The 22,158-nt window shown below is 41.5% G+C and overlaps 1 long non-coding RNA gene across 1 annotated transcript; it reads right to left on the minus strand.

Annotated features, from left to right (window-relative positions):
• Positions 1-1,298: 1,298 nt before the first annotated feature.
• On the minus strand, positions 1,299-3,741 carry LOC124682739. Its single transcript, XR_006996403.1, has 5 exons — positions 3,455-3,741; positions 2,477-2,544; positions 2,292-2,402; positions 2,155-2,199; positions 1,299-1,456 (listed from the first exon to the last, which is right to left on the minus strand). It is a non-coding gene; the product is annotated as an uncharacterized LOC124682739 (long non-coding RNA).
• Between the last annotated feature and the right edge of the window lie 18,417 nt (positions 3,742-22,158).

Consider the following 22,158-nt stretch of genomic DNA (forward strand, 5'->3'; position numbering starts at 1 on the left):
AGACTAACTCTGGATGAATGGAAAATCGTCGAAGAATGACTTCAGAAACACCTTACTAGTTGGAAAGGAAAGCTCCTATCCCTTGGGAAAAGATTAGTCCTCACAAATTTAGTACTTACGAATATGGTATTGAATATGATCTCTTTCTTCCAGTTGTCCAAAGGAGTCTTGCACCGATTGGATTACTTCCGATGAAGATTCTTTTGGTAAGGGGATAGTGAAAAGAAAAAATATCGGTTGACAAAATGGAGTGTTCTAGCTATGCCATCCGAAAGATCAAGGTGGACCTGGTGTTCACGATCTAGAAGTTAAAAACAAGGCCTTGCTAGGAAAATGACTGGCCAGGTTATTAACGAAGGACGGTGTATGGCAACAACCACTGCGGAAAAATTATGTAGGCTCAAAGGCGATATCCCAAGTTATTTGAAACCCGGGGATTCACACTTCTGGGCTGGCATCATGGCATCAAAGAATTTTTTTTCCGTTTGGCTCCTTCTCCATTAGGAATGGGGCGGAGATACGTTTTTGGGAGGATCAATGGTTGGGAACAACTACTCTCCGCGAACAGTATCCAGCCTTTGTGGTGACCCTGCATACCACTGCATGTTGTAGTATGCTAGTCGTTGATATAACATTCACGAAGTACCATTCCGCAAATATTACATCCCTCAGAGTAGTACAACAGAACATAGCAGGTCCATAACCACTACAACACAACAGACACGTAAAGACGCTAAGTTTAAAGGCTAGAGACACGAAATTTCATCTCTACGTGGTTGTATAGCCGCTTTCATAAAGCGTCATAGGATCGTCTCCTTATGCACCGTCTCAAGTAACGGAAGGACGCTTGCTAAACGTCTCTAAATACATAAAGACGCTATCATAGCGACGCTCCAAAGCATGTCTACGTAGAGACGTTTTAATAAACACGCCATGTTAGCGTCTTAATATATTTTAGAGGCCATGTTAGCGTCTTAATTTATTTTAGAGATGATGTATTAATCTGTACATCGTATACACAGGGTACTCATCTTATATACATTATGTATATACATACATATATTGATTTACTTTTGGATATAGCGTCTCAAAACTGATGTGCGCTGGCATAATTTATTTTATTCAGAAATTCAAGTAATAAACTGAATTTTTCTTCGTATTTAAGTTCAAGTACAAGGCAGGACCATTGTAACCAACGGACTCTGAAATGTATTGAGCAAACCGGCATAAATTCATTAATACTAAAAGAAATTCAAAACTGAATAGAATATTCATATTAATAATTCTCAGATACATCGGGAAAGATCCTGAACAGAAAAATCATAAAAATCCTATATAACAATTATCTCTCAAAAATGATAGCAAATATCCCTCCATTGATTTATCGAGGCGGAAACAAATGCTTTGCCCCTCTCCATCTTCATTCATTTCAGTCCTATTTAGCTCCAGATTTTACCTGAAATGCAAGTCACGTCCAAAGTAAGAAACTCTGTGGAAAAAGTTAGTAGAGGGTCAGATGACAAGCTCAGTTGATTAGATAAAAAAATAGATCCAAGACTACTTCTGCATGACAAAGATCTGCTATTCCTAGCTAAAGTTTGCACCTTCTGAGGGATTAAATGTCTAGAAACTTATGTTGCCTTACGTGTATTGGCAATATCTGCATAGTCATAAGATGCATTTGAAGATGTCCGATGTACACGTGTTGCCAGGTTAACAATTCCATGCTCAACTCCCAAACTTAACCGGAGCTATCCACTCTCAACCTGCTCGCTGAATCTGTATTGACATCAGTTCTAGTCATGCTTCCAAGAGGAAGTTCCTTAGAAACCACACCGGAGTACTCAACAAGCTGGCCAATTGACTGTTGGTTTTGCTCACATGTACATGGGATGGACAACGATACAAATAATTGCATGTTTGTCACAGAGAAGAAATAGAAGAGGCGCGATAAAATGTCAACCAGAGGAGCAAGAAAGGTACAAGTACCTTGTCCTATTCAAAATAATTGATATAAGTAAAGTAAAAGTTTTGCAAAATTATAAATGCTCAAGTATCTAGCCATAATATACGTGGATGCAACTATTAAAACCAAATCATTGCATATTTCCCGAGTCTTCCGTTATTAAGAAAAAAGAGAAGAATGTAATATACCAGGTTATTATTTGTCTGGTTTGAGCTCGATTTCTTCTTTTTGATCTACAACACACAAAGTTTATAAATAAATAATTAAGTAAGCATTCAAAACTAACAATGGAATATATTGCTTGTACATATGAAAATGTACTTACACAGAACCTAGGCCAAGCAATAACATCACCCAAAGCATCTATGACAGTTATGCACCGACGTCCTAAAGATGAATTGACATAGCTCTCTTTGCCAATATTTTCAGGACATTGCTGCAATTGTGAATGAACAAACATAAACAATGCAACCATACTGATTCGAAATGCAAATCCACAGTAGCATATACCTGCATAGTAATCTCCTAACTTGGTACACAACCCTGATGTTCTTTAGCATACATTTTTTGTGTGCTTCCTACAGTTGAAGCACAGTTCAGTTCATGCTAAACAAATAGGCGCAATGTCATAACTGAGTAAAAGCCGTGAATATGCCTTAGTAATCTTGTTTTCATGTGGCATCCCTGTTAATATATTATGGATCTTTGGTGGACCTTGTAAACCATCTTCATTGAGCTCTACATTTTCTGCATCTCGTTCTTAAAAATGATCTTCGCAGTCATAGAGGTATACTCAACATGATATCTTTCCTAGAGAAATGAAAAATTAGTTAGCCTTTCTATATTGTGAAATGACTCGTAATTCAGTATGCTAATTTGATTACCATCAGCTTTGGTTGCTTTAACATATGGGTTGAAAAAAACTGAATTAACAAGTTTGTGGTTATGAAGCGCCAGACATAGGAACACTTTGATTTTGATATGTTATGCATTACGTGTCAGATGCCAAATATCGATACATTAAACAGATTGGTAAACTATCAGCAAACAATTATGCTTGGATCTGTATAGGTTACGTCTAGAACAACAATAGATTTGTATACTATCAGCAAAAAAAATCAAACTTTAGGTTGCAGAAGTAACTACAAGTCAGTATATTTCTTTCATTGACTAATTCATACATCTTTTTTTACTGGATTGACTTATTCCATTTTACTAGAGAGCTAAGATGAACAAAATAAACAAGCACTCCTAATAGCTAGCTGCTCTTGCATTCTCGTACAACTAGTAGGTGCTAGTGCTAGAGCCCGCGATTTAAGAACGAGTAATAACCAATATGCTTAGCCTCTTATCAACTGGTATTCCCATCGACACTTGTTTCACACGGTTGTGTACTCTACAAATAAGTATGGCCTGGAAAAGATTATATGAATAGAAAAGATGAGCAGCAGATTCTGAACAAAAAAAAGACCGAGTTGTTCTTGCTACCTGAAAGAGCGGATTGGCGTTGAGCAGGATGCTGCCTGCGGTCTGGATCAGATGGATCCACGGAACCCCATACACCCAGTTACCCCACCCATCGAACACGCACACACCTGCCGCAGCACCCGCAGGCCGCATCAACCCCTACCTCTTCGCCGTTGTCCGCGACGGCAGCGGCGGTGCCGCCTTCACCGGCCGCCCTAGATTGACTTAATAGTGGAGGTGTAACATCTACACGAGATAGATTCGATGGAGCACGAACCTTGGCGGTGGCACACGGTGGCGGATCTGATCTTTGATGAGCAGATCAAGAAAGGGGGTGGCGGCTGCAGAGATGCAGGCGAGGGTTTCCCCTCCTCTTCTAAAGAATGATCGATGCGAGGGGGAAATTTGAGCTACGGTATATATTACGGATTTTTTTTCATTGTAAGTAGTAAACTAACCCAGTGCGGCAAAACGAAAAAAATAAGCGGGAATATTTTTCTTAGTAGGCGCTAAAACATACAGTACAAAGTTAGAACCAATTAGGAAAAACAAAAAATGTTAGCGCCAAAGCAAAACAAATAAGCATTTTTCTCCGAGTGGCAATAAATTTTCAAACTAACTCTCAAGAAAATCTTTTGTATAATATGTGCCAAAATTCTCCCGTAATAGGAACCAAGTTCAAGAAAAAAAATAAAAAAAATGCATATGTTTTACAGATTGAGGTGTATTATTTATGTATAGACCGCTATTGTATCTCCATAAATGACATTTTCTATATCGTAACCATCCTTTATAATCAGAGAAAGCAAGTAATGTACAACCGTTTATTTATGTGGTCGTGGGAAACAAAAATAGATCTAGTGGTCACCGATTTGAATTTCGCTATTTTAATCTAGCGTGTGTCCATTTTTGTGTTTCTCTACGTATAGTTCGTATTTCACACGCATATTAGGGTTTTAGTTAATTTTGACCCAACAAAAAAATACTTTTTTCTCTTAAAAATATTAATTGTCCAGACGCATTCGAAAATGTCTTAAGATTCGTCTATAGGTACCTACAAATTACCAAGCTTATTTATTTTGCTACCTGATAAACATCAAATTTGAGACGTCATGTGGAACGTCTAAACAAGCGTCTTTACGTTGGTCTGTTCCACTGTTGTAGAGACGAAAACAAATGCGTCTCATATATAGCGTCTCCACGTGATGATTTTCTTGTAGTGAACTCATTCATTTATTATTACAAGCATAATATACATATCATCTCGGAGCTCCTCTTGGGTCCTAAGAGGGATACTCCTGGGTTCGAGGCGAACCCAACTTAACTTACAATATAGAAGTTTAACTAGGTTATACATTTATTCCATCGAGCAACTAAGTACTAAGAGTTCACACTGCTCGGATACTACTACTATTCGGTGATTCTAAACTTGATCTCCTCCGGAAGCCTCCCCGGTTCCGTAGACTATAAGATAGTCTACGCCTTCAACACCTCCAGAGAGGTCTGGTTCTTCGTAGCCGATGATCTCGGCTCCTTCAGAGTTGTCGTGGTCCTCCTCCAGACGGTTCAGACAATCTAAGCAGGGGATTTAAGAGTGGTATGAGTACGAGCGTACTCAACAAGTTCATTATAGAAAAGAGGTGTTTGATGTACTAGCTAAGATACTAGACCAGAAAGTCTAATACCAATGCAAGTTTTGATAAACATTTCTTCAAGAGGTTGCTTTTATTACGAAGAGCTATGTCCGTCGAGCCTTCACCGGTTTACTAGAACTTCATGGAGTTCCTTTCCGGCAGCGTTCGCGAGTTCCAAATCCCGAACAGGGAGTGACAGGTCACGGTTCTTTACACTCTGCAGAGGTGTGTTGCTTTACCCATAAGAGATCTTAACCTTGGTGCCAACCGGGCAGCTTTCCCGTCCACACTTCCTATGGTGTGAGGCCCGGTATAAGGTCGTAGCCAATCATATTCCTCCGCTACCTCGCACACCCACCCTTTGTTGCAAACCCCGACCCTGGGTCCTCGCCGGTTCTCTTATACCAATTAAGGATGGACCCCGACCACAACGACAGTCTGGGACTCGTTAACCAAACTCCTTCGTCGGTAGCTGCAACCCATCATAGACCACTTACCGTGGGGAATTAGAATGGGATCCCCACCCCACCGCTTGCCCAACTCTGGGTCAAGTGTCTACGATAAGCGCATCCGTTGATGTACAAGAGGTGGAAATACAATTGACTATTCCGTCCCACTCCAGATCTTATGGTTAACACGGGTATTACGGCACAAGAATCATTGGACGACATTTGTTGTTTAATCCTAGATGGATATAAACCCTTGCAATGGAACCTCCACCATATCAACACAATCCATGGTTCCATTGCCAATCACATAGTCATATTCATAGTACTTTGCAAGTAATTTGATAAAGATACTCAAATGACATGAGCAAGTGATGAACTTGCCTGAATACTGCAAAGTGTTGCAGTTGGATGGTGTGGACTGACCCTTGTCCTCTGTTGCTGAAAAATAGCATCATTGTCCGATAAGGGCAATGGTTAAAGAAGCATTGATGCATGGTTCCAATTTTAGGGTTTGTTCCCCCCTTCCGATGTCGTTATTATTTCATGTGTGAGGTTAATACTAAGAATAATTTGGAGATACTCTATTTAGGGCAAAATACAACCTTGAAATATTGTCAAGGTGTTTTTAAAGTTTTAAAAGAATTTATGGTCTTATTTTCATTATTGGAAATAATATTTGTGATTTAAATGATTATTTTAATCATCAAATTTGAACTTATTCTTGTTTATTTTCAAAAATTCTATTTCATATTTTATTATGATAGAGTTTTTTATACTGAGTGGTTTTCATATTTTTAATTATTTTTTTAGAGCCATTAAACATTTATGGTGCAATTTCAAAGTTTCTGGATTTTAAAGAATTGTGAAAAGACCCTTTTGCCCCTGGGCCCACATGTCAGTGAGGCCCAGTGGGGTTAGGTCGACCGACCCACCTGGTCCGGCCCGACCAGCCTCACTCCTCTCCCTCTCTCGTGCGTGCCCGAACCCTAACCCTAATCCCCTCTCTGGCGATTTGTTTCGCCACCGCCGTCGCCGCTCGATTCCGGCGAGCTCCGCCGGACTTGGCCCTCGCCGTGGGGCGCATTCGACGCGCCTCACGACGGCGGTCCTCCTCATCCGCGTCGATCTGGAGCGGATGCTGCTCCAGCTCGTCTCCGATTTCCCTCGCGGCGGCTAGGGTTACGGGATCGTGGCGATCCCGCTGCTCCAAGGGTTCCAGGCGCGATGGCGCCGCCGTGGGCCTCGCCACGGTGGTGTGGGGCGCTGCGGCGCTTGTCGGCGCATGGCCTGGCCTGGCCAGGTGCTACCGAGCACTCGGCGCGCGCCGCCGTGGCCGCCATGGCCGCATCTGCTCGTCTATTTGCCCCGGTATGTGCGCTACCTCCTGCTCTCTCTCCTTTGCCTGTCCTACTCCTTCCCTTCCTCTTCTCCGTCTAGCTTGGTCACTGGCTTGCCCTTCCTCGTAGAGGTGCGGCCATGCCGTGATGCTGCTGCTGTTCTGCTCGTGCTGCTGTGCTGCTGTGCTGCTCATGCTGTTCATGCTATTATGCTTGCCAGTCACTCATGTGTTTTCATATATGCTTCCCTGACTTAATTACAATGTGCAATTCTTGCAAATTTGCAAGTGCCAGAACGGTTGTGTGATAATCCTTGTGCTCAATTCATGCTTATGCTCAATTGAGCATTACTGTGGCTTAACAGTGTTATTCAATAATGGTTTGATGTGTGCCTTGCTTGTGTATCTTGATCCAGTGGCTCATCATGCCTTTGATGTGCTTCTGGATACAATCATAAATTATTTTGTGATTATCTGTGAAGCATTTATTGATTAACTGTGGCTACTACCTTTATATGATTTCTGTGTTGATGCCAGTGATGCCCTAGCATGCCCTGGCATGCTCTAGCAAGCTTCTGATGATCATATGATCATCAGTTGCTTGTGAAAGATGATGTGTAGCTTCAGTGCTTCACTTCTGTTTAATCTGTGATGTGTGTGTATCATCACAGGCTGGTTCTGGTGTGTGCTAGTGCTTACTTAAGCAGTAGCTGTTGCTTGCAATGATCCATTGGATCATCAGCAAAGCCCTGGTGCTTTGATTTATTTGTGTTGTTCACTTATCTGTATTGCCTGAATTTTTCTGAAGTGGATAAGTGATGTGAGCTGCTCTGCAGTTGTGATCATCCTATTAAATGTGACAGGACTAGATGGATGCCAACACTCAGTTGTGTACCCTAGCCCTCTACTGAATCCCAAATGGATAATGATGTGTGGTTCTTGTGCTGGCTCAGGGTTGAGATGGCCCTGGCAGCACTTGTGATGCTGTCATGGTTGCTCCCCTCTCTGTGGCATGCTATGGTTTATGATTGCTTGCTGGAATGGAATAGCTGCTTACTGGATTGATCCAATATTGGACTTCCAGTGGCCTTTTGATGTTGACAAAGTATATAGACAAGAAATTGTCTATAATCTGATGGCATAAACAGCTGTAGGTGCTAAGTGTGTGGCTAGGCTAGCTGTGACTTCATCTTTTGTTGGATTTCTTCAGTTATGCAGTAATTTGCATAACTGCTGTTCCCATAGGATGATTGCCTAGTAGTCTATGCCCAAATTTGCTTGCACCAAATGGCTTTACAGCCAAATGATGATACAAACAGGGTTTCCTACCCTTTTGGTGTGCTTGAGATCATGCCTGTGCAATTTATGAACAAAACCCTCTGGTTTGTTCATGATGATATGTATACCTCACTCCAGCTCCTAGATTAAAATGTTGTTGTAGAGGATTTGCTTCTGTGATGTGCTTGAGCTTGCCCTGCTCCTCCTTGTGAGTTTGATACTTGGTTACTTTCTGGTGATTGGGGAATAGGTGAGACAGCTCTGGCTGTTCACCTGTTCTTGGTGTTCTTGAGCTGTTCTTGCTATCTGGTGACTTACCCTGCTGCTGTGTCGATGGATGAGCTAGGGTTTGGCTCTGAAAAGTTTATATATGATCCCTGCAAGCTCTCCTGGTCGACAGCAAGGCCTGGCCTCTCTTGGTGACACACAGAGCTGTGTGTGTGTGTTGTGCTGCATGCACACTGCTTTGTGAGCAGCCTAGCTGTGTGTGTGTGCACATGCTTGGTATCCGGCTTGTGTCTTGGCTGAGGGTGGATCAGCTCGGCAGCTTTGGTCATATCCTCTCCAATTCTATTTGATTTTTAACCTGCCAAGTGGCTATGCCACTTGGCATAACTTTTATTTGTTGTGATTATGTGCAGGGAGCAAAGTGATGATCCAATGATCATGAAGATCATCAAGTACAAGACTAAATGAAGTTTAGCTTGTAGTGTTAGGATAGATCATTGAATTGTAATTTCCTTTTCTTTTCTTTTTCTATTTTTGTCCAATTCTTGTAATATGTTGTAATATTCCTTTATTTCATTTGTGAATAATGTAAAGACATTGTATAATGTGTGTTAATCAATAAAGCTCAAGTTTTTCTCTAATGAGCTTGTCTTCTTATTTGTATTGTTCATAATGTATATTATTTACATTTGACTAGATGAATTTCCTCATAATTGATTTATGGTTATTTATTTAATGTTTGAATTTGAAATTCAAATTCAACTTTGGAGTGGAATTCAATCATGTAACTTAAATTTAAATTCAATCATGCAACTTAAGTTCGTAATGCAACATCTCTTCTCTCTTCTCCAAAACCCTAATTTAGTTGAATAAGAGAAAGTTTGTCGCACTCTCGAAACCCTAACCCTGTAAGGTGTCGAGAGAGAAACTTGTCCCCCTTCGATGCAGTTTTTGTTTAAAAGCGCGAAATTTCCCCAGAATTTACGATGCAATGCACATCCCTTTCTAAAATCTACCCTCGATCGTCTCTAAACTCGGGATATTACAGCCTTTCCCCTTAAAGAAAACTTCGTCCAGAGTTGTGGTTGTAATACACGAAGAGTTCGGGGTAGGTTTTTCCCGGTGGCTTCCCTCTCAGGGTGATGCTTCCATTGTATCTTGCAGTACTTTATTGCTCGATTCTCGAGTTGTTTCCGAGTTCTCCTCGAGAATCTTTGTCGGCTTCTCGATGTATGTCAAATCTGGTTGTAACTCGAGCTCATCATGTGATACTGGCTCATCTGGGGTCTTTAAACACTTTGTGAGTTGCGACACATGGAATACGTTGTGAACTTGGGATAACCTCCCCGGTAGTTCCAATTCAAAGGCTAACCCTCGATTTTGACTCAGAATCTTGAAAGGTCCGATGTATCTAGGGCTTAACTTCCCCTTTACTCCAAATCTTTGAAGACCTTTCATCGGGCTCACCTTGAGATATACCATGTCTCCAACTTGTGGCTCCCATGTTCTTCTCTTCTGATCAGCATAACTCTTTTGCCGACTTTGAGCTATCTTCAACCTATCTCTTATAATGTCAATGATTTGTTGCTTTTCCTTGACATAATCAGGATTAAACTCCTTGCTTGCTCCAGCTTCGTACCAGCATATGGGTGATCTACACTTCCTTCCGTACAGAGCTTCGAACGGTGCCATCTTGATGCTGCTTTGATAACTATTGTTGTATGAAAACTCTGCTAATGGCAAGTGCTCCTCCCATGATCCTCCGAAGTCTAGGGCACAAGCCCTAAGCATATCCTCTAGGATCTGGTTAGTTCTCTCTGTTTGTCCACCTGTCTGTGGATGATAGGCGGTACTATAATCCAACTTGGATCCTAAAGCTTCATGTAGTTGCTTCCAAAATGCTGATGTGAATACGGATCCTCGATCTGACACGATCTTCTTAGGCACTCCATGTTTGCTCACGATCTCTTTGATGTAAAGATCAATGAGTTTTTTCTCCTTTATCCTGCTGATTTACCGCTAAGAAGTGTGCGCTTTTCGTCAACCGGTCCACGATTACCCATATCATGTCCTTCTTTTTATTTGTCATGGGTAGTCCGGTAATGAAATCCATTCCTATCTCCTCCCATTTCCACTCTGGGATTGGTAAAGGTTGTAACTTTCCTGCCGGACTTTGATGTTCAGCCTTTACTCTTTGGCAGGTATGGCATTCCGCCACGTATTGTGCTATCTCTCTCTTCATATTATTCCACCGAATAATTCCTTGAGATCCATGTACATCTTTGTACTTCCCGGATGTATGGAGTATGGTGTTTGATGAGCTTCCGGAGTATTACTTCCTTGATCTCGAGCAATATCCGGAACGCAAATCCTCTTCTGAAACCATAATGATCCTGATTCTCCTCGGTGAAATTCTGATGGTCTACCCTCATCTATCCTTCTCATCTCCTCTACGATGAATGGATCGTCCACTTGACCCATCATTATCTCATTCTTTAAGTTAACATTTAGCTCATCAGCTACTTGTAAAGCCGATAGTCCTTCATGCGCTTCTTTCTCCCAAAGTTGTATTTGGGCTTGGCTTATTTCCTTCCTTAACTCCGGTGATAATTCTTGTTCAACTCCACCAGTGCTCTTCCTACTCAAGGCATCTGCTACAACGTTAGCCTTTCCCGGAGTATAATTGATGGTCAAATCATAATCCTTGATTAGTACAAGCCATCTTTTCTGCCTCATATTGAGTTCCTTCTGGGTAAAGAAGTACTTGAGACTCTTATGATCCGTATAGAGCTCACACTTGACTCCATAGAGAAAATGTCTCCATGTTTTAAGTGCAAATACAACTGCTGCTAGTTCTAAATCATGTGTTGGATAATTCACTTCATGAGGTCTGAGTTGCCTTGATCCATATGATATCACTTTCCGATCCTGCATGAGTACGCAACCCAATCCATGTTTGGATGCGTCACAGTACACGGTGTAGTCCTTGCCATCCTCCGGAACTGCTAACACCGGTGCTGTGGTGAGTTTCTCCTTCAGAGTTTGAAAACTCTTCTCACACTCCTCCGACCACACGAATGGTGTGTTCTTCCTTAATAGTTTGGTCATTGGTCCTGCTATCTTGGAGAATCCTTCAATGAACCTCCGGTAATATCCTGCCATTCCTAGGAATCCTCGGATTTCTTTGACGGTCTTTGGTGCTTCCCAGTCTAAAACTGCTGCTACCTTGCTCGGGTTCATAGCTATTCCATCTTTACTAATGACATGACCAAGAAATTCTACTTGATCTAGCCAAAATTCACACTTACTGAATTTGGCATAGAGTTGGTGTTCTCTCAATGTTTGCAACATGATGTCTACGGGTGCTTCTATTCTTGTAGACAGTGTTGGGCCTCCAAGAGCAGAGGTTTGTAGAACAGCAACAAGTTTCCCTTAAGTGGATCACCAAAGGTTTATCGAACTCAGGGAGGAAGAGGTCAAAGATATCCCTCTCATGCAACCCTGCAACCACAAGGCAAGAAGTCTCTTGTGTCCCCAACACACCTAATAGGTGCACTAGTTCGGCGAAGAGATAGTGAAATACGGGTGGTATGAATATATATAAGCGGTAGTAACGCAGACAGTAGTAACGCAGTAAAACGATAAACAAACGGAGATTCGATGCTTGGAAGCAAGGCCCGAGGATCCTGCTTTCACTAGTGGACACTCTCAACAATGATCACATAATAGGACTACTCTACACTCTTTTGTTGGATGATGAACACCGCTAAGCGTGTAGGATTACACGAACCCTCAATGCCGGAGTTAACAAGCTCCACAATATTCAATGTTCATATTTAAATAACCTTAGAGTGTAAGATAGATCAACACAATTACACCAAGAACTAACATAGCATGCACCACTGTCACCATCACACTATGTAGGAGGAATAGATCACATCAATACCATCATAGCAATAGTTAACTTCATAATCTACAAGAGATCATAATCATAGCCTACGCCAAGTACTAACACGGATGCACACACTTGTCACCATTACACCGTGCGGGAGGAATAAAACTACTTTAATAACATCACTAGAGTAGCACATAGAATAGTAGTGATACAAAACTCATATGAATCTCAATCATGTAAAGCAGCTCATGAGATTATTGTATTGAGGTACATGGGAGAGAGATGAACCACATAGCTACGGCGGAGCCCTCAGCCTCGGGGGTGGATTACTCCCTCCTCATCATGGAGGCAGCGATGGCGGTGAAGATGGCGGTGGAGACGGCGGTGGAGATGGCTCCGGGGGCAATTCCCCGTCCCGGCAGGGTGCCGGAACAGAGACTTCTGTCCCCCGAATTGGAGTTTCGCGATGTGGCGGCGCCCCTGGAGTCTTTCTCGGAGTTTCGTCAAGAGGTCCTGCGTTTTTAGGTCGAAAGGGGTTTTATAGGCGAAGAGGCGGCGCAGGAGGGCTGACAGGGTGGTGACACTCTAGGGGGGCGCGGGCCACCCCCAGGCCGCGCCAGGGTGTCATCTGGTGGGCCTGTGGCCCCCCTCCAGCTCTCTCGGGTGTTACTGGATGCTTCGGGAAAAATAGGAACACGGGCGTTGATTTCGTCCAATTCGAGAATATTTCCTTACTAGGATTTACGAAACCAAAAACAGCGAGAAACGAGAGCTGGCCCTTCGGCATCTCGTCAATAGGTTAGTTCCGGAAACGCATAAATATGACATATAATGTGTACAAAACATGTAGATATCATCAATAATGTGGCATGGAACATAAGAAATTATCGATACGTTGGAGACGTATCGGCATCCCCAAGCTTAGTTACTGCTCGTCCCGAGCGAGGTAAACGATAACAAAGATAATTTACGGAGTGACATGCCATCATAACCTTGATCATACTATTGTAAACATATGTAATGAATGCAGCGATCAAAACAATGGTAATGACATGAGTAAACAACTGAATCATAAAGCAAAGACTTCTCCTGAATAGTACTTAAAGACAAGCATCAATAAGTCTTGCATAAGAGTTAACTCATAAAGCAATAAATCATAGTAAAGGTATTGAAGCAACACAAATGAAGATTAAGTTTCAGCGGTTGCTTTCAACTTGTAACATGTATATCTCATGGATAATTGTCAACATAGAGTAATATAACAAGTGCAATATGCAAGTATGTAGGAATCAATGCACAGTTCACACAAGTGTTTGCTTCTTGAGGTGGAGAGAAATAGATGAACTGACTCAACATAAAAGTAAAAAAGAATGGTCCTTCAAAGAGGAAAGCATCGATTGCTATATTTGTGCTAGAGCTTTGGTTTTTGAAAACATAAAGAGAGCATAAAAGTAAAGTTTTGAGAGGTGTTTGTTGTTGTCAACGAATGGTAGCGGGTACTCTAACCCCCTTGCCAGGCAAACCTTCAAAGAGCGGCTCCCATTTTATTTTATTTTTGGGTGGCACTCCTTCCAACCTTTCTTTCACAAACCATGGCTAACCGAATCCTCGGGTGCCTGCCAACAATCTCATACCATGAAGGAGTGCCTTTTATTTTAGTTTTATTATGATGACACTCCTCCCAACCTTTGCTTACACAAGCCATGGCTAACCAGAATCCTTCGGGTGCCGTCCAACAATCACATACCATGGAGGAGTGTCTATTTTTGTTAATTAATTTGGGACTGGGAATCCCATTGTCAGCTCTTTTTGCAAGATTATTGGATAAGCGGATGAAGCCACTAGTCCATTGGTGAAAGTTGCCCAACAAGATTGAAAGATAAACACCACATACTTCCTCATGAGCTATAAAACATTGACACAAATCAGAGGTGATAAATTTTGAATTGTTTAAAGGTAGCACTCAAGCAATTTACTTTGGAATGGCAGGAAATACCATGTAGTAGGTAGGTATGGTGGACACAAATGGCATAGTGTTGTTTGGCTCAAGGATTTGGATGCATGAGAAGTATTCCCTCTCGATACAAGGTTTTAGGCTAGCAAGGTTGTTTGAAGCAAACACAAGCACGAACTAGTACATCAAAACTTACATAAAAGACATATTACAAGCATTATAGGACTATACATCGTCTTCCTTGTTGTTCAAACACCTCACTAGAAAATATCTAGACTCTAGAGAAACCACTCATGCAAACCAAATTTTAACAAGCTCTATGTATTTCTTCACTAATAGGTGCAAAGTATATGATGCAAGATCTTAAACAAGAGCACAACAATTGCCAAGTATCAAGTTATTCAAGACATCATACCAATTACTACATGTAGCATTTTCCGTTTCCAACCATATAAAAATTAACGAAGCAGTTTCAACCTTCGCCATGAACATTAAAAGCTAAGAACACATGTGTTCATACGAACCAGCGGAGCGTGTCTCTCTCCCATACAAGCATTTATTCAAACAAAAACAAAAACAAACAGACGCTCCAAGTAAAGTACATAAGATGTGACCGAATAAAAATATAGTTTCAAGAGAAGGAACCTGATAATTTGTCGATGAAGAAGGGGATGCCTTGGGCATCCCCAAGCTTAGATGCTTGAGTCTTCTTGAAATATGCAGGGATGAACCACCGGGGCATCCCCAAGCTTAGACTTTTCACTCTCCTTGATCATAGTATATCATCCTCCTCTCTTGACCCTTGAAAACTTCCTCCACACCAAACTCGAAATAAACTCATTAGAGGGTTAGTGCATAATCAAAAACTCACATGTTCAGAGGTGACACAATCATTTTTAACACTTCTGGACATTGCCCAAAGCTACTGGAAGTCAATGGAACAAAGAAATCCATCCAACATAGCAAAAGGAGCAATGCGAAATAAAAGGCAGAATCTGTCAAAACAGAACAGTCCGTAAAGACGAATTTTATTGAGGCAGCAGACTTGCTCAAATGAAAATGCTCAAATTGAATGAAAGTTGCGTACATATCTGAGGATCACGCACGTAAATTGGCATAATTTTCTGAGTTACCTACAGATAATTTTGCCCAGATTCGTGACAGCAAAGAAATCTGTTTCTCTGCAGTAATCCAAATCTAGTATCAACCTTGCTATCAACGACTTTACTTGGCACAACAAAACACAAAACTAAGATAAGGAGAGGTTGCTACAGTAGTAACAACTTCCAAGACACAAATATAAAACAAAATACTGTAGCAAAATAACACATGGGTTATCTCCCAAGAAGTTCTTTCTTTATAGCCATTAAGATGGGCTCAACAGTTTTAATGTTGCACTCGCAGGAAATAGTATTTGGAGCAAAAAGAGAGCATCAAGAAGAAAATACAAAACACATTTAAGTCTAACATGCTTCCTATGAAGAGGAGTCTTGTACACAAATGAATTCATGAAGAACAAAGTGACAAGCATAAGAGGATAAAACACGAGTAACTTCAAGATTCTCAACATAAAGAGGGGAAACTTAATATTATTAAGGTGCATATAACCATATTTCCCTCTCTCATAATAACTTTCAGTAGCATCATTGATGAAATCCACAATATACCCATCACTTAAAACATTCTTATCATGGTTCATATGCATAGAAGTATCATTAATTTTGGCATAAGAAGAGTTATTCTCATTAATAATAATTGGAGCAAGATTATTATCAAGAATTTGAACATGGTAAACAAGTTGCATATTAAAAGAATTGTTTTTGGTAATCCAATCATGACTATGACAAGTTTCATAAGGATAGTTATAACCTATATCATAGCATTCTTTATAATAATCATCAAAGGTCGGAGGCACAAGTGTCATCATAAGAAATAGAATAGTTATCTTTCACAGTCGGTTTATCTGTGTCCACACCATCATTGTTATTAGAAGGAGATATATCAAGAACATAATGACCAGTAGCTAAAGGATTTTCAAACACCTCTTCCCCAAGCTTAGATCTTTCTATATCATTATGGGAGGAAGCATGGATAGCACTGACACTATGGCAATTATTATCATCATCATTTTCGAATTAGTTTCCCAGAGATTTGCAATATCAAAAGTAGTGTGCTCATTCAAATCATGATTGCTAATGTATGTAAAGGGCATAGGAAGATCATCGTATTCAGATTCATTATCACAATAATCATTAGGAGCAACATACTTACGGTTACCTAGCGTTATCTCATTAACGCGGGGATACGCCGTTACCTCTTTCTTTTTATTCTCCTTCTTCTTCTTCTTCGTTCCCTTTTTCTTCTTCTTCTCTTCCTTCTCCTCGTTCCCTTTTTTAGGAGGAAGAGGCTTGAAGGGTGGCTTGTCCGCATAACCTGATTTACTTTCAAAAACAATAGAAGAAACTTGGCAGGATCCCTCCTTTTCATTAATTAGTTGAAAACACACAGCGGTCGTATCATATTTTGGCAAGGTGTCATCTTCTAAAATATTTTGTATGTAAGTATTTGTATGGCTATTATCAATGCAATAAGAAAAACACCCATGCAGGACATCATCAATATCAAGATCACTCATATGTAACAAAGAGATTTTTCTCGACAGTTCTTCACACCCCAAAAATAAAGTAAGTTCATCATGCTGATTGGGAGTAATTTCATCATCACAATACAAATTTGCAGCACTCATTGGGTTCAAATTATCATTGGAGGAGCATTGAAAATTAAAATGACCCACTTCATGGCAAACTTCACAAATAAAAGGATAGAGGGCACAAACTTTTTTACCAAGATCATCTAAAGCCCTAAACCACTTTCTAGTTTTTTCATTAGCATGATGGATACAATATTCATCTTTGATTTGATTAATTCCACAAGGTCTATGTATTCCACAAAAATTAACATGCTTATAAGAAATAGCATTCTTAGGAGTTTGAGCATGCTTATTGCAAAAATTAACAACAATTTCATTCTTCATGCAAGCCTCTTTAAAAGGTTCATGATACTTATCAAAATTCTTTTTAGGCAATTCAAAATGAGAAGCAAAGGCTTTATAAAGATTTGCAGCAACTTGAGAGTCAAGACCATAAGTAGCACTCATATTTCGAAATTTATCGGTATCCATAAAAGCTTCAATGCATTCATAATCATAATTTATACCTGACTCTTTACCTTTGTCGTTTTCCCATCCTTCAGCATTCTCCTCAATCCGATCAAGAAGATCCCACCTAGCTTCAGCCTCCTTGCTTGTGAAAGATCCCTCCGAACAGGCATCCAGATAGTCCTTGTATTGTCCTGAAAGCCTCGCATAAAAATTATTAACAATAACATTACGGGGGAGCTCATGAATGGGACATTTGAGCATTAGTGACTTCAATCTCCCCCACGCTTGAGAAATACTCTCTCCATCACGAGGATAAAGGTTATAAATATAATTCCTATCAATATGCACTTCATGAGGAGGATAAAATTTAGAATAAAAGAGAGGTACAATTTCCTCCCAACCAAGAGAATGACTATTCTCCAACAATTTATACCAATGCGCCGCTTTACCGGACAGCGAAATAGAGAATAGCTTCTTCTTCACTTCATCCATAGAGATACCTGCACACTTGAATAACCCGCATAATTCATGCAAAAACAGTAAATGATCTCCAGGATGGATAGTTCCATCCCCTTTATAGCGGTTATCCATAACGCGTTCAATAATTTTCATAGGTATTTTATACTGAATACTTTTAGCAGGTGGATTCAAAATATCAGAAGCATCATTAGAGTTATCGCATATGGGAGATAAAGCATTATCAGAACAAATTTTCTCCCCTAAAGATGGGAAGCCAAAAATATCACAGAAACTAGCTTCCCCAAGCTTAGACTTATTCATAGCATTAGCAGTGATTGCGTTCATACCAATAATATTGCTACTAGCATGCAAATGAGGTTCCATAGGTTTTTTAATTTTCGCATCACACAATTCATGTCTTAGCTTGGGAAATAAATTAAGAAGCTCATAGTTATATTCTATTATGCCTAACTAGTGTAAAACAAGAAACAAAAAGATGCAATTGCAGGATCTAAAGGAAATAGCTTCGAGCACAAACACAATGGCGCCAGAAAAGTACTGTTACTGGAACCAAGTATGAGTGCCTTTTACCTTTCCTCCCCGGCAACGGCGCCAGAAAATAGCTTGATGTCTACGGGTGCTTCTATTCTTGTAGACAGTGTTGGGCCTCCAAGAGCAGAGGTTTGTAGAACAGCAACAAGTTTCCCTTAAGTGGATCACCAAAGGTTTATCGAACTCAGGGAGGAAGAGGTCAAAGATATCCCTCTCATGCAACCCTGCAACCACAAGGCAAGAAGTCTCTTGTGTCCCCAACACACCTAATAGGTGCACTAGTTCGGCGAAGAGATAGTGAAATACAGGTGGTATGAATATATATAAGCAGTAGTAACGCAGCAGTAGTAACGCAGTAAAACAGTAAACAAACGGAGATTCGATGCTTGGAAGCAAGGCCCAGGGATCCTGCTTTCACTAGTGGACACTCTCAACAATGATCACATAATAGGACTACTCTACACTCTTTTGTTGGATGATGAACACCGCTAACCGTGTAGGATTACACGAACCCTCAATGCCGGAGTTAACAAGCTCCACAATATTCAATGTTCATATTTAAATAACCTTAGAGTGTAAGATAGATCAACACAATTACACCAAGAACTAACATAGCATTCACACTCGTCACCATCACACTATGTAGGAGGAATAGATCACATCAATACCATCATAGCAATAGTTAACTTCATAATCTACAAGAGATCATAATCATAGCCTACGCCAAGTACTAACACGGATGCACACACCGTCACCATTACACCGTGCGGGAGGAATAAAACTACTTTAATAACATCACTAGAGTAGCACATAGAATAGTAGTGATACAAAACTCATATGAATCTCAATCATGTAAAGCAGCTCATGAGATTATTGTATTGAGGTACATGGGAGAGAGATGAACCACATAGCTAGATGAACCACATAGCTACAGCGGAGCCCTCAGCCTCGGGGGTGGATTACTCCCTCCTCATCATGGAGGCAGCGATGGCGGTGAAGATGGCGGTGGAGACGGCGGTGGAGATGGCTCCGGGGGCAATTCCCCGTCCCGGCAGGGTGCCGGAACAGAGACTTATGTCCCCTGAATTTGAGTTTCGCGATGTGGCGGCGCCCCTGGAGTCTTTCTGGAGTTTCGTCAAGAGGTCCTGCGTTTTTAGGTCGAAAGGGGTTTTATAGGCGAAGAGGCAGCGCAGGAGGGCTGACAGGGTGGTGACACACTAGGGGGGCGCGGGCCACCCCCAGGCCGCGCCAGGGTGTCATCTGGTGGGCCTGTGGCCCCCCTCTGGCCTCTCTCGGGTGTTCTGGATGCTTCCGGGAAAAATAGGAACCTGGGCGTTGATTTCGTCCAATTCCGAGAATATTTCCTTACTAGGATTTCGAAACAAAAAACAGCAGAAAACGAGAACCGGCCCTTCGGCATCTCGTCAATAGGTTAGTTCCGGAAAACGCATAAATATGACATATAATGTGTACAAAACATGTAGATATCATCAATAATGTGGCATGGAACATAAGAAATTATCGATACGTCGGAGACGTATCACAACACTATCCTCAGATGTTCAGCATGTTCAGCTTTATCTTTGGAATAGATCAAGATATCATCGATGAATACGATGACGAACTTGTCTAGACATGGCATGAAGATCTTATTCATGAGATTCATGAAAATTGCTGGGGCATTGGTTAATCCAAAAGGTACTACTAGGTATTCATGATGTCCGTACCTCGAGACAAAGGCGGTTTTCGGAACGTCTTCCTTCTTGATCTTAATCTGATGATAACCGGACCTTAGATCAATTTTGGAAAAGACTCCCGCGCCTCTAGATTGATCAAATAGATCTTGTATTCTAGGAAGTGGGTACTTGTTCTTGATAGTAACATTGTTCAAATTCCTGTAGTCTCCGCACATCCTTCTACCTCCATCTCTTTTATCCACGAAGATAACTGGTGATCCCCATGGTGAGATACTCTCCTGTATGAAACCTTTTTGTTCCAACTCATCCAATTGCTCCTTGAGCTCTTTCAACTCCTTAGGCCCCATCTTGTATGGTGCTTTAGCAATCGGAGCTGTGCCTGGGATTAGGTCGATAGTAAATTCTATCTCCCTATCTGGTGGCATTCCAGGTAATTCCTTAGGAAACACATCCTGGAATTCGTTTACTACAGGTATATCTTCCAACTTCACCTCCTTCATGCTATTCAGCTGTAGCTCGACTTCGATTTGTGTATGCTTGTCTCCTTGGTAGATCATTCTACTTCCATCGGGGCTTTTCAAAGACACCGTCTTATTCACACAGTCGATCAATGCTCCGTTAGCTTCTAACCAGTTCATACCAAGAATGACATCAATGTCCTTCATCGGTAAAATGAACAGGTCTGCGTCAAACGCACATTTATTGATCATGATGACTTGTTTCTGTTTGGTATGGGTTACTACTATCGTTCCCCCCGCGGAAAGTATGGTTATGGGTGTTTCTAACTTAGTGCAACTAATCCCATGTTTGATGATGAATTGCTGAGATATGAATGATGTAGTTGCACCAGTATCAAAAAGTACTTTGCCAGGATGAGTAAGTATCTGGAGCGTACCTATCACTGCTTGATCGGAGTTAACCACCTCCTCCAAGCTGGTGCAGTTTAGCTTGCCGAAGGGTTTCTTGTTCTTCCAATTCCCCCCAGCATTTCCTCCTCTACTTCCTCCTCCTCCTGACTGACCTCCTCCAGTATTTCTCTTGGGGCAGTCCTTCAGCATGTGCCCCTCCTGGCGACACCCAAAACATATAATTCTGGGCTTCTTACAATCTTTCGCGACATGTCCTTTGAATCCACAGTTATGACAAATAATCTGGTTTGCAGGCTGATATCCTTGGTTCCTCCTCTGGTTGTTGTTGTTGTTGTTGTTGTTGTTGTTGTACCTCGGCTTGAAACTCAAGCTGGTATTGGGCTTGTTACTGACAAATCTCTTAGGCTCAAACTTGGCCTTTTTCCTCTTCTCTTCTTGCAGCTGCTTGAAGTCATCTTCAAGAGTGATGGCTGCATCCACCAACTCTTGGAACTCAGTCGCTCTCATCATTATGAGCTGAACCTTGAACTCGGGGACTTAACCCCCGCAAGAACCTCTTCTTCTTCTTTTCCTCGGTGTTGACCTCTTCAACAAAGATACCGAGACAACTTTGAAAACTCCCCGACATAAGTCGTGATAGCTTTATCCTTCTGCTCGAGACTTTCAAATTCTCGACGCTTCAGTTCCACTATGCTCTCATGGACATTGGATTCCCTGAACTTCCTCTTAAACTCCTCCCAGGTAAATACCTTCTCAGCCGGATAAACGGCTACGATATTGTCCCACCATGATGCGGCAGGTCCACACAACAAGTGTGTTGCATATCTGACCTTCTCCAGGTCATTGCATCCAACGGTGTTGAGCTTTCGCTCCGTGTCCATCAGCCAATCCTCCGCGTCCATTGGTTCGGGCGCATATGCGAAGGATATAGGCTTAGTGTTCTGGAAGTCAGACAAGGTGACTCCCTGATTCTCGGGTCTCTCTACCCGGTTCTGTTGCAGCAGCTCCTGGAAGAATTTGTTCTGCTTGTTCCAACGTTATACGTTGCCTCTCTTCCATCATCTGCATGTACCGGACAAAGTTCTCGCCGCGTCATGGGTGGTGGTGGTGGTGGAAACTGATTTCCGGCTGCTTCATCAGCCTCTTCCTTTGCTTGGCCTCGCGCTCCATACCGCTGCGCTTCGCTCTCCTCACCCGTCAATCCCGACATTTCC

The sequence above is a fragment of the Lolium rigidum genome, chromosome 1 (assembly GCF_022539505.1).
Source record: "Lolium rigidum isolate FL_2022 chromosome 1, APGP_CSIRO_Lrig_0.1, whole genome shotgun sequence".
NCBI lineage: Eukaryota > Viridiplantae > Streptophyta > Magnoliopsida > Poales > Poaceae > Lolium > Lolium rigidum.